The following is a 12,108-nucleotide window of genomic DNA, read 5'->3' as shown; positions in this document are numbered from 1 at the left end:
CATGGTTTGTAGTAGCTCTTTTAAACTTGACAAAATAAAGGAGTTTTCAGTTTTGTCTCTATGATTTATTTCCGCTTCATGTAGCCCTATGCAGAGACTGTGGAAATGCACTTTCATTGAAATGGGTTGCCAAGCTTCCAAGAAATTACGAGTATCCGAAATACCAGGAAATATTTTTTCACCCAATGTAGATCATACGTGGTGGTAATGACAAGTACACAAATTCCACTTGGCTCACCAAATTTTGTTCTTCTAGGTTGAAGTGTTCATCTACAGTACCAGTTTGTATTTTTAGGTTTCACTCTGTTCTCTGCTATATAGATAGATGAATTTGGAACACTAAATCCAACATGGTTTGTAGTAGCTTTTTACAACTTGACAAAATAAAGGAGTTCTCAGTTTTGTCTCTATGGTTTGTTTCGTCTTCAAGTAGCCCTTGGCACAGACTGTGGAAAAGCACTTTCATTGAGCGGGTTTGCCAAGCTTCTAAGAAATATCGAGTTTCAGAAATACCAGCAAATATTTTTTCACCCAATGTTGCTGATACGTGGTGGTAATGACAAGTACACAAATCCCACTTGGCTCACCAAATTTTGTTCTTCTAGGTTGAAGCGTTCGTTTACCGTAGCAGTTTTTATTTTTAGGTTTCACTCTGTTCTCTCCTATATAGATTGATGAATTTGGAACTCTAAATCCCACATTGTTTGTAGTAGCTCTTTGAAAGTTGACAAAATAAAGGAGTTCTCAGTTTTGTCTCTATGGTTTGTTTCCTCTTCAAGTAGCCCTAGGCAAAGACTGTGGAAAAGCACTTTATTGGGAGGGGTTGCAAAGCTTCTAAGAAATAACGAGTTTCCGAAATATCAGCAAATATTTTTTCACCCAATATTGATGATACTTGGTGGTAATGATCAGTACAGAAATCCCACTTGGCTCACCAAATATTGTTCTTCTGGGTTGAAGCATTCGTCTACAGTAGCAGTTTATATATTTAGGTTTCACTCTGTTCTCTCATATATAGATAGATGAATTTTGAACTCTAATTCCAACATGGTTTGTAGTAGCTCTTTGAAAGTTGACAAAATAAAGGAGTTCTCAGTTTTGTCTCTATGGTTTGTTTCCTCTTCTCGTCGCCCTAGGCACAGACTGTGGAAAAGCACTTTCATTGAAAGTGGTTGCCAAGCTTCCAAGAAATTACGAGTTTCCGAAATACCAGCAAATATTTTTTCACCCAATGTTGATCATACGTTGTGGTAATGACAAGTACACAAATCCCACTTGGCTCACCAAATTTTGTTCTTCTAGGATGAAGCGTTCGTTTACACTAGCAGTTTTAATTTTTAGGTTTCACTCTTTTCTCTCCTATATAGATAGATGACTTTGGAACTCTAAATCCAACATGGTTTGTAGTAGGTCTATGAAACTTGACAAAATGAAGGAGTTCTCAGTTTTGTCTCTATGGTTTGTTTCCTCTTCAAGTAGCCCTAGGCACAGAGTGTGGAGAAGCACTTTCATTGAGAGGGTTTTTCAAGCTTCTAAGAAATAACGAGTTTCCGAAATACCAGCAAATATTTTTTCACACAATGTCGATGATACTTGGTGGTAATGATCTGTACACAAATCCCACTCGGCTCACCAAATTTTGTTCTTCTACATTGAAGCGTTCGTCTACAGTAGCAGTTGTTATATTTAGGTTTCACTTTGTTCTCTCGTATACAGAAAGATGAATTTGGAACTCTAAATCCAACATGGTTTGTAGTAGTTCTTTGAAACTTGACAAAATAAAGGAGTTTTCAGTTTTGTCTCAATGATTTGTTTCCGCATCAAGTATCCCTATGCAGAGACTGTGGAAAAGCACTTTCATTGATGGTGGTTGCCAAGCTTCCAAGAAAATATGAGTTTCCGAAATAGCAGCAAATATTTTTTCACCCAATCTTGATGATACGTGGTGGTAATGACAAGTCCACAAATCCCACTTGGCTCGCCAAATTTTGTTCTTCTAGGTTGAAGCGTTCGATTACAGTAGCAGTTCTTATTTTTAGGTTTCACTCTGTTCTCTCCTATATAGATAGATGAATTTGGAACTCTAAATCCAACATGGTTTGTAGTAGCTCTTTGAAAGTTGACAAAATAAAGGAGTTCTCAGTTTTGTCTCTATGGTTTGTTTCCTCTTCAAGTAGCCCTAGGCACAGACTGTGGAAAAGCACTTTCATTGAGAGGGGTTGCAAAGCTTCTAAGAAATAACGAGTTTCCGAAATACCAGCAAATATTTTTTCACCCAATGTTGATGATACTTGGTGGTAATGATCAGTACACAAATCCCACTTGGCTCACCAAATTTTGTTCTTTTGGGTTGAAGCGTTCGTCTACAGTAGCATTTTTTATATTTAGGTTTCACTCTGTTCTCTCGTATATAGAAAGATGAATTTTAGAACTCTAAATCCAACATGGGTTTTGGAAGCTCTTTGAAACTTGACAAAATAAAGGAGTTCTCAGTTTTGTCTCTATGGTTTGTTTCCTCTTCAAGTAGCCCTAGGCACAGACTGTGGAAAAGCACTTACATTGAGAGAGGTGGCCAAGCTTCTAAGAAATAACGAGTTTCCGAAATACCAGCAACTATTTTTTCACCCAATCTTGATGATACTTGGTGGTAAGGACAAGTACACAAATCCCACTTGGCTCACCAACTTTTGTTCTTCTAGGTTGAAGCATTGGTCTACAGTAGCAGTTTTTATTTTTAGGTTTTACTTTGTTCTCTCCTATATAGAGAGATGAATTTGGAACTCTAAATCCAACATGGTTTGTAGTAGCTCTTTGAAACTTGACAAAATAAAGGAGTTCTCAGTTTTGTCTCTATGATTTGTTTCCGCTTCAAGTAGCCCTAAGCAGAACTGTGGAAAAGCACTTTCATTGAGAGGGGTTGCCAAGCATCCAAGAAATTACGAATTTCCGAAATACCAGCAAATATTTTTTCACCCAATCTTGATGATATGTGGTGATAATGACAAGTCCAGAAATCCCACTTGGCTCACCACATTTTGTTCTTCTGGGTTGAAGCGTTCGTTTACAGTAGCAGTTTTCATTTTTTGGTTGCACTCTGTTCTCTCCTGTATTGATAGATGAATTTGGAACTCTAAATCCAACATGGTTTGTAGTAGCTCTTTTAAACTTGACAAAATAAAGGAGTTTTCAGTTTTGTCTCTATGATTTATTTCCGCTTCATGTAGCCCTATGCAGAGACTGTGGAAATGCACTTTCATTGAAATGGGTTGCCAAGCTTCCAAGAAATTACGAGTATCCGAAATACCAGGAAATATTTTTTCACCCAATGTAGATCATACGTGGTGGTAATGACAAGTACACAAATTCCACTTGGCTCACCAAATTTTGTTCTTCTAGGTTGAAGTGTTCATCTACAGTACCAGTTTGTATTTTTAGGTTTCACTCTGTTCTCTGCTATATAGATAGATGAATTTGGAACACTAAATCCAACATGGTTTGTAGTAGCTTTTTACAACTTGACAAAATAAAGGAGTTCTCAGTTTTGTCTCTATGGTTTGTTTCGTCTTCAAGTAGCCCTTGGCACAGACTGTGGAAAAGCACTTTCATTGAGCGGGTTTGCCAAGCTTCTAAGAAATATCGAGTTTCAGAAATACCAGCAAATATTTTTTCACCCAATGTTGATGGTACTTGGTGGTAATGATCAGTACACAAATCACACTTGGCTCACCAAATTTTGTTCTTCTGGGTTGAAGCGTTCGTCTACAGTAGCAGTTTTTATATATAGGTTTCACTCTGTTCTCTCCTATATAGAAAGATGAATTTTAGAACTCTAAATACATCATGGTTTGTAGTGGCTCTTTGAAACTTAACAAAATAAAGGAGTTTTCAGTTTTGTCTCAATGATTTGTTTCCGTTTCAAGTAGCCCTAAGCAGAGACTGTGGAAGAGCAATTTCATTGATGGGGGTTGCCAAGCTTCCAAGAAAATATGAGTTTCCGAAATAGCAGCAAATATTTTTTCACCGAAACTTGATGATACGTGGTGGTAATGACAAGTCCACAAATCCCACATTGCTCACCAAATTTTGTTCTTCTAGGTTGAAGCGTTTGTTTACAGTAGCAGTTTATATTTTTAGGTTCCCTATGTTCTCTCATATATAAATAGATGAATTTGGAACTCTAAATCAAACATGGTTTGTAGTAGCTCTTTGAAACTTGACAAAATAAAGGAGTTCTCAGTTTTGTCTCTATGATTTGTTTCCGCTTCATGTAGCCCTAAGCAGAAATTGTGAAAAAGCACTTTCATTGAAAGGGGTTGCCAAGCTTCCAAGAAATTACGAGTATCCGAAATACCAGCAAATATTTTTTCACCCAATGTAGATCATACGTGGTGGTAATGACAAGTACACCAATTCCACTTGGCTCACCAAATTTTGTTCTTCTAGGTTGAAGCGTTCGCTTACAGTAGCAGTTGTAATTTTTAGGTTTCACTCTGTTCTTTCCTATATAGATAGATGAATTTGGAACTCTAAATCCAACATGGTTTGTAGTAGCTCTTTGAAACTTGACAAACTAAAGGAGTTCTCAGTTTTGTCTCTATGGTTTTTTTCCTCTTCAAGTAGCCCTAGGCACAGACTGTGGAAAAGCACTTTCATTGAGAGGGGTTGCCAAGCTTCTAAGAAATAACGAGTTTCCGAAATATAAGCAAATATTTTTTCACCCAATGTCGATGAAACTTGGTGGTAATGATCTGTCCACAAATCCCACCTGGTTCACCAAATTTTGTTCTTCTACTTTGAAGCGTTCGTCTACAGTAGCAATTTTAATATTTAGGTTTTACTCTGTTCTCTCCTATGTAGATAGATGAATTTGGAACTCTAAATCCAACATGGTGTGTTATAGCTCTTTGAAACTTGACAAAATAAAGGAGTTCTCAGTTTTGTATCTATGATGTTTTTCCGCTTCAAGTAGCTTTAAGCAGAAACTGTGGAAGAGCACTTTCATTGATAGGGGTTGCCAAGCTTCCAAGAAAATACGAGTTTCCGAAATAGCAGCAAATATTTTTTCACCCAATCTTGATGATACGTGGTGGTAATGACAAGTCCACAAATCCCACTTTGGTCACCTAATTTTGTTCTTCTAGGTTGAAGCGTTCGTTTACAGTAGCAGTTTTTATTATTTGGTTTGACTCTGTTCTCTCCTATATAGATAGATGAATATGGAATTCTACATCGAACATGGTTTGTAGTAGCTCTTTGAAACTTGACAAAAAAAAGGAGTTCTCCGTTTTGTCTCTTTGATTTGCTTCCTCTTCAAGTAGCCCTAAGCCGAGACTGAGGAAAAGCACTTTCTTTGAGAGGGGTTCCCAAGCTTCTAGAAATAATGAGTTTCCAAAATACCAGCAAATATTTTTTCACCCAATCTTGATGATATGTGGTGGTAATGACAAGTCCACAAATTCCACTTGGCTCACCAAATTTTGTTCTTCTAAGTTGAAGCGTTCGTCTACAGTAGCAGTTTTTATATTTAGGTTTGAATCTGTTCTCCCCTATATAGATAGATGAATTTGGAATTCTAAATCCTACATGGTTTGTAGTAGCTCTTTGAAACTGGACAAAATAAAGGAGTTCTCACTTTTGTCTCTATGGTTCGTTTCCTCTTCAAGTAGTCCTAGGCACCGACTGTGGAAAAGCACTTTCATTGAGAGGGGTTGCCCAGCTTCTAAGGAATAACGAGTTTCAGAAATACCAGCAAATATTTTTTTACCCAATGTTGATGATACTTGGTGGTAATGATTAATACACAAATCCCACTTGGCTCACCAAATTTTGTTCTTCTAGGTTGAAGCGTTCGTTTACAATAGCAGTTTTTATTTTTAGGTTTCACTCTGTTCTCTTCTATATTGATAGATGAATTTGGAACTCTAAATCCAACATGGTTTGTAGTAGCTCTTTGAAACTTGACAAAATAAAGGAGTTTTCAAATTGTCTCTATGATTTGTTTCCGCTTCATGTAGCCCTAAGCAGAGACTGTGGAAAAGCACGTTTATTGAAAGGAGTTGCCAAGCTTCCAAGAAAATAGGAGTTTCCGAAATACCAGCAAATATTTTTTCACCCAATGTTGCTGATACGTGGTGGTAATGACAAGTACACAAATCCCACTTGGCTCACCAAATTTTGTTCTTCTAGGTTGAAGCGTTCGTTTACCGTAGCAGTTTTTATTTTTAGGTTTCACTCTGTTCTCTCCTATATAGATTGATGAATTTGGAACTCTAAATCCCACATTGTTTGTAGTAGCTCTTTGAAAGTTGACAAAATAAAGGAGTTCTCAGTTTTGTCTCTATGGTTTGTTTCCTCTTCAAGTAGCCCTAGGCAAAGACTGTGGAAAAGCACTTTATTGGGAGGGGTTGCAAAGCTTCTAAGAAATAACGAGTTTCCGAAATATCAGCAAATATTTTTTCACCCAATATTGATGATACTTGGTGGTAATGATCAGTACAGAAATCCCACTTGGCTCACCAAATATTGTTCTTCTGGGTTGAAGCATTCGTCTACAGTAGCAGTTTATATATTTAGGTTTCACTCTGTTCTCTCATATATAGATAGATGAATTTTGAACTCTAATTCCAACATGGTTTGTAGTAGCTCTTTGAAAGTTGACAAAATAAAGGAGTTCTCAGTTTTGTCTCTATGGTTTGTTTCCTCTTCTCGTCGCCCTAGGCACAGACTGTGGAAAAGCACTTTCATTGAAAGTGGTTGCCAAGCTTCCAAGAAATTACGAGTTTCCGAAATACCAGCAAATATTTTTTCACCCAATGTTGATCATACGTTGTGGTAATGACAAGTACACAAATCCCACTTGGCTCACCAAATTTTGTTCTTCTAGGATGAAGCGTTCGTTTACACTAGCAGTTTTAATTTTTAGGTTTCACTCTTTTCTCTCCTATATAGATAGATGACTTTGGAACTCTAAATCCAACATGGTTTGTAGTAGGTCTATGAAACTTGACAAAATGAAGGAGTTCTCAGTTTTGTCTCTATGGTTTGTTTCCTCTTCAAGTAGCCCTAGGCACAGAGTGTGGAGAAGCACTTTCATTGAGAGGGTTTTTCAAGCTTCTAAGAAATAACGAGTTTCCGAAATACCAGCAAATATTTTTTCACACAATGTCGATGATACTTGGTGGTAATGATCTGTACACAAATCCCACTCGGCTCACCAAATTTTGTTCTTCTACATTGAAGCGTTCGTCTACAGTAGCAGTTGTTATATTTAGGTTTCACTTTGTTCTCTCGTATACAGAAAGATGAATTTGGAACTCTAAATCCAACATGGTTTGTAGTAGTTCTTTGAAACTTGACAAAATAAAGGAGTTTTCAGTTTTGTCTCAATGATTTGTTTCCGCATCAAGTATCCCTATGCAGAGACTGTGGAAAAGCACTTTCATTGATGGTGGTTGCCAAGCTTCCAAGAAAATATGAGTTTCCGAAATAGCAGCAAATATTTTTTCACCCAATCTTGATGATACGTGGTGGTAATGACAAGTCCACAAATCCCACTTGGCTCGCCAAATTTTGTTCTTCTAGGTTGAAGCGTTCGATTACAGTAGCAGTTCTTATTTTTAGGTTTCACTCTGTTCTCTCCTATATAGATAGATGAATTTGGAACTCTAAATCCAACATGGTTTGTAGTAGCTCTTTGAAAGTTGACAAAATAAAGGAGTTCTCAGTTTTGTCTCTATGGTTTGTTTCCTCTTCAAGTAGCCCTAGGCACAGACTGTGGAAAAGCACTTTCATTGAGAGGGGTTGCAAAGCTTCTAAGAAATAACGAGTTTCCGAAATACCAGCAAATATTTTTTCACCCAATGTTGATGATACTTGGTGGTAATGATCAGTACACAAATCCCACTTGGCTCACCAAATTTTGTTCTTTTGGGTTGAAGCGTTCGTCTACAGTAGCATTTTTTATATTTAGGTTTCACTCTGTTCTCTCGTATATAGAAAGATGAATTTTAGAACTCTAAATCCAACATGGGTTTTGGAAGCTCTTTGAAACTTGACAAAATAAAGGAGTTCTCAGTTTTGTCTCTATGGTTTGTTTCCTCTTCAAGTAGCCCTAGGCACAGACTGTGGAAAAGCACTTACATTGAGAGAGGTGGCCAAGCTTCTAAGAAATAACGAGTTTCCGAAATACCAGCAACTATTTTTTCACCCAATCTTGATGATACTTGGTGTTAAGGACAAGTACACAAATCCCACTTGGCTCACCAACTTTTGTTCTTCTAGGTTGAAGCATTGGTCTACAGTAGCAGTTTTTATTTTTAGGTTTTACTTTCTTCTCTCCTATATAGAGAGATGAATTTGGAACTCTGAATCCAACATGGTTTGTAGTAGCTCTTTGAAACTTGACAAAATAAAGGAGTTCTCAGTTTTGTCTCTATGATTTGTTTCCGCTTCAAGTAGCCCTAAGCAGAACTGTGGAAAAGCACTTTCATTGAGAGGGGTTGCCAAGCATCCAAGAAATTACGAATTTCCGAAATACCAGCAAATATTTTTTCACCCAATCTTGATGATATGTGGTGATAATGACAAGTCCAGAAATCCCACTTGGCTCACCAAATTTTGTTCTTCTGGGTTGAAGCGTTCGTTTACAGTAGCAGTTTTCATTTTTAGGTTGCACTCTGTTCTCTCCTATATTGATAGATGAATTTGGAACTCTAAATCCAACATGGTTTGTAGTAGCTCTTTGAAACTTGACAAAATAAAGGAGTTTTCAGTTTTGTCTCTATGATTTATTTCCGCTTCATGTAGCCCTATGCAGAGACTGTGGAAATGCACTTTCATTGAAATGGGTTGCCAAGCTTCCAAGAAATTACGAGTTTCCGAAATACCAACAAATATTTTTTCACCCAATGTTGATGATACGTGGTGGTAATGACAAGTCCAGAAATCCCACTTGGCTCACCAAATTTTGATCCTCTGGGTTGAAGCGTTCGTTTACAGTAGCAGTTTTCATTTTAAGTTTGCACACTGTTCTCTCCTATATTGATAGATGAATTTGGACTCTAAATCCAACATGGTATGTAGTAGCTCTTTGGAACTTGACAAAATAAAGGAGTTCTCAGTTTTGTCTCTATGATTTATTTCCGCTTCATGTAGCCCTAATCAGAGACTGTGGAAACGCACTTTTAGTGAAAGGGGTTGCCAAGCTTCCAAGAAATTACGAGTTTCCGAATTACCAGCAAATATTTTTTCACCCAATGTTGATGATACGTGGTGGTAATGACAAGGACACAAATCCCACTTGGCTCACCAAATTTTGTTCTTCTAGGTTGAAGCGTTCGTTTACAGTAGCAGTTTTTATTTTTAGGTTTCACTCTCTTCTCTCCTATATAGATAGATGAATTTGGAACTCTAAATCCAACATGGTTTGTAGTAGCTCTTTGATAGTTGACAAAATAAAGGAGTTCTCAGTTTTCTCTCTATGGTTTGTTTCCTCTTCAAGTAGCCCTAGGCACAGACTGTGGAAAAGCACTTTCATTGAGAGGGGTTGCAAAGCTCCTAAGAAATAACGAGTTTCCGAAATACCAGCAACTATTTTTTCACCCAATCTTGATGATACTTGGTGGTAAGGACAAGTACACAAATCACACTTGGCTCACCAAATTTTGTTCTACTGGGTTGAAGCGTTCGTCTACAGTAGCAGTTTTATATTTAGGTTTCACTCTGTTCTCTCATATATAGAAAGATGAATTTTAGAACTCTAAATCCAACATGGGTTTTGGAAGCTCTTTGAAACTTGACAAAATAAAGGAGTTCTCAGTTTTGTCTCTATGGTTTGTTTCCTCTTCAAGTAGCCCTAGGCTCAGACTGTGGAACAGCACTTACATTGAGAGAGGTGGCCAAGCTTCTAAGAAATAACGAGTTTCCGAAATACCAGCAACTATTTTTTCACCCAATCTTGATGATACTTGGTGGTAAGGACAAGTACACAAATCCCACTTGGCTCACCAACTTTTGTTCTTCTAGGATGAAGTATTGGTCTACAGTAGCAGTTTTTATTTTTAGGTTTTACTTTCTTCTCTCCTATATAGAGAGATGAATTTGGAACTCTAAATCCAACATGGTTTGTAGTAGCTCTTTGAAACTTGACAAAATAAAGGAGTTCTCAGTTTTGTCTCTATGATTTGTTTCCGCTTCAAGTAGCCCTAAGCAGAACTGTGGAAAAGCACTTTCATTGAGAGGGGTTGCCAAGCATCCAAGAAATTACGAATTTCCGAAATACCAGCAAATATTTTTTCACCCAATCTTGATGATATGTGGTGATAATGACAAGTCCAGAAATCCCACTTGGCTCACCAAATTTTGTTCTTCTGGGTTGAAGCGTTCGTTTACAGTAGCAGTTTTCATTTTTAGGTTGCACTCTGTTCTCTCCTATATTGATAGATGAATTTGGAACTCTAAATCCAACATGGTTTGTAGTAGCTCTTTGAAACTTGACAAAATAAAGGAGTTTTCAGTTTTGTCTCTATGATTTATTTCCGCTTCATGTAGCCCTATGCAGAGACTGTGGAAATGCACTTTCATTGAAATGTGTTGCCAAGCTTCCAAGAAATTACGAGTTTCCGAAATACCAGGAAATATTTTTTCACCCAATGTAGATCATACATGGTGGTAATGACAAGTACACAAATTCCACTTGGCTCACCAAGTTTTGTTCTTCTAGGTTTAAACGTTCGTCTACAGTAGCAGTTTTTATATTTAGGATTCACTCTGTTCTCTCCTATATAGATAGATGAATTTGGAGCTCTAAATCCAAAATGGTTTGTTATAGCTCTTTGAAACTTGGCAAAATAAACAAGTTCTCAGTTTTGTCTATATGGATTGTTTTCTCTTCAAGTAGCCCTAGGCACAGATTGTGGAAAAGCACTTTCATTGAGAGAGGTTGCCAAGCTTCTAAGAAATAACGAGTTTCCGAAATACCAGCAAGTATTTTTTCACCCAATCTTGAATATACTTGGTGGTAATGATCGGTATACAAATCCCACTTGACTCACCAAATTTTGTTCTTCTAGATTGAAGCGTTTGTTTACAGTAGCAGTTTATATTTTTAGGTTCCCTATGTTCTCTCATATATAAATAGATGAATTTGGAACTCTAAATCAAACATGGTTTGTAGTAGCTCTTTGAAACTTGACAAAATAAAGGAGTTCTCAGTTTTGTCTCTATGGTTTGTTTCGTCTTCAAGTAGCCCTTGGCACAGACTGTGGAAAAGCACTTTCATTGAGAGGGTTTGCCAAGCTTCTAAGAAATATCGAGTTTCAGAAATACCAGCAAATATTTTTTCACCCAATGTTGATGGTACTTGGTGGTAATGATCAGTACACAAATCACACTTGGCTCACCAAATTTTGTTCTTCTGGGTTGAAGCGTTCGTCTACAGTAGCAGTTTTTATATTTAGGTTTCACTCTGTTCTCTCGTATATAGAAAGATGAATTTTAGAACTCTAAATACATCATGGTTTGTAGTGGCTCTTTGAAACTTAACAAAATAAAGGAGTTTTCAGTTTTGTCTCAATGATTTGTTTCCGTTTCAAGTAGCCCTAAGCAGAGACTGTGGAAGAGCAATTTCATTGATGGGGGTTGCCAAGCTTCCAAGAATTTACGAGTTTCTGAAATATCAGAAATATTTTTTCACCCAATCTTGATGATACGTGATGGTAATGACAAGAACACAAATCCCACGTGGCTCAACACATTGTGTTTTTCTAGGTTGAAGCGTTCGTTTACTGTAGCAGTTTTTATTTTTAGGTTTCATCTGTTCTCTTCTATAGAGATAGATGAATTTGGAACTCTAAATCCAACATGGTTCGTAGTATTTCTTTGAAACTTGACAAAATAAAGGAGTTCTCAGTTTTGTCTCTATGCTTTGTTTGCTCTTCAGGGCCCTAGGCTCAGACTGTGGAAAAGCACTTTCATTGAGAGGGGTTGCCAAGCTTCTAAGAAATAACAAGTTTCCGAAATACCAGCAAATATTTTTTCACCCAATCTTGATGATACTTTCTGGAAATGATCAGTACACAAATCCTATTTGGCTGACCAAATTTTGATCTT

This window comes from Callospermophilus lateralis, chromosome 7 (assembly GCF_048772815.1).
Source record: "Callospermophilus lateralis isolate mCalLat2 chromosome 7, mCalLat2.hap1, whole genome shotgun sequence".
In the NCBI taxonomy this organism is placed as follows: domain Eukaryota; kingdom Metazoa; phylum Chordata; class Mammalia; order Rodentia; family Sciuridae; genus Callospermophilus; species Callospermophilus lateralis.
Note: the sequence above shows the minus strand (reverse complement) of the source record.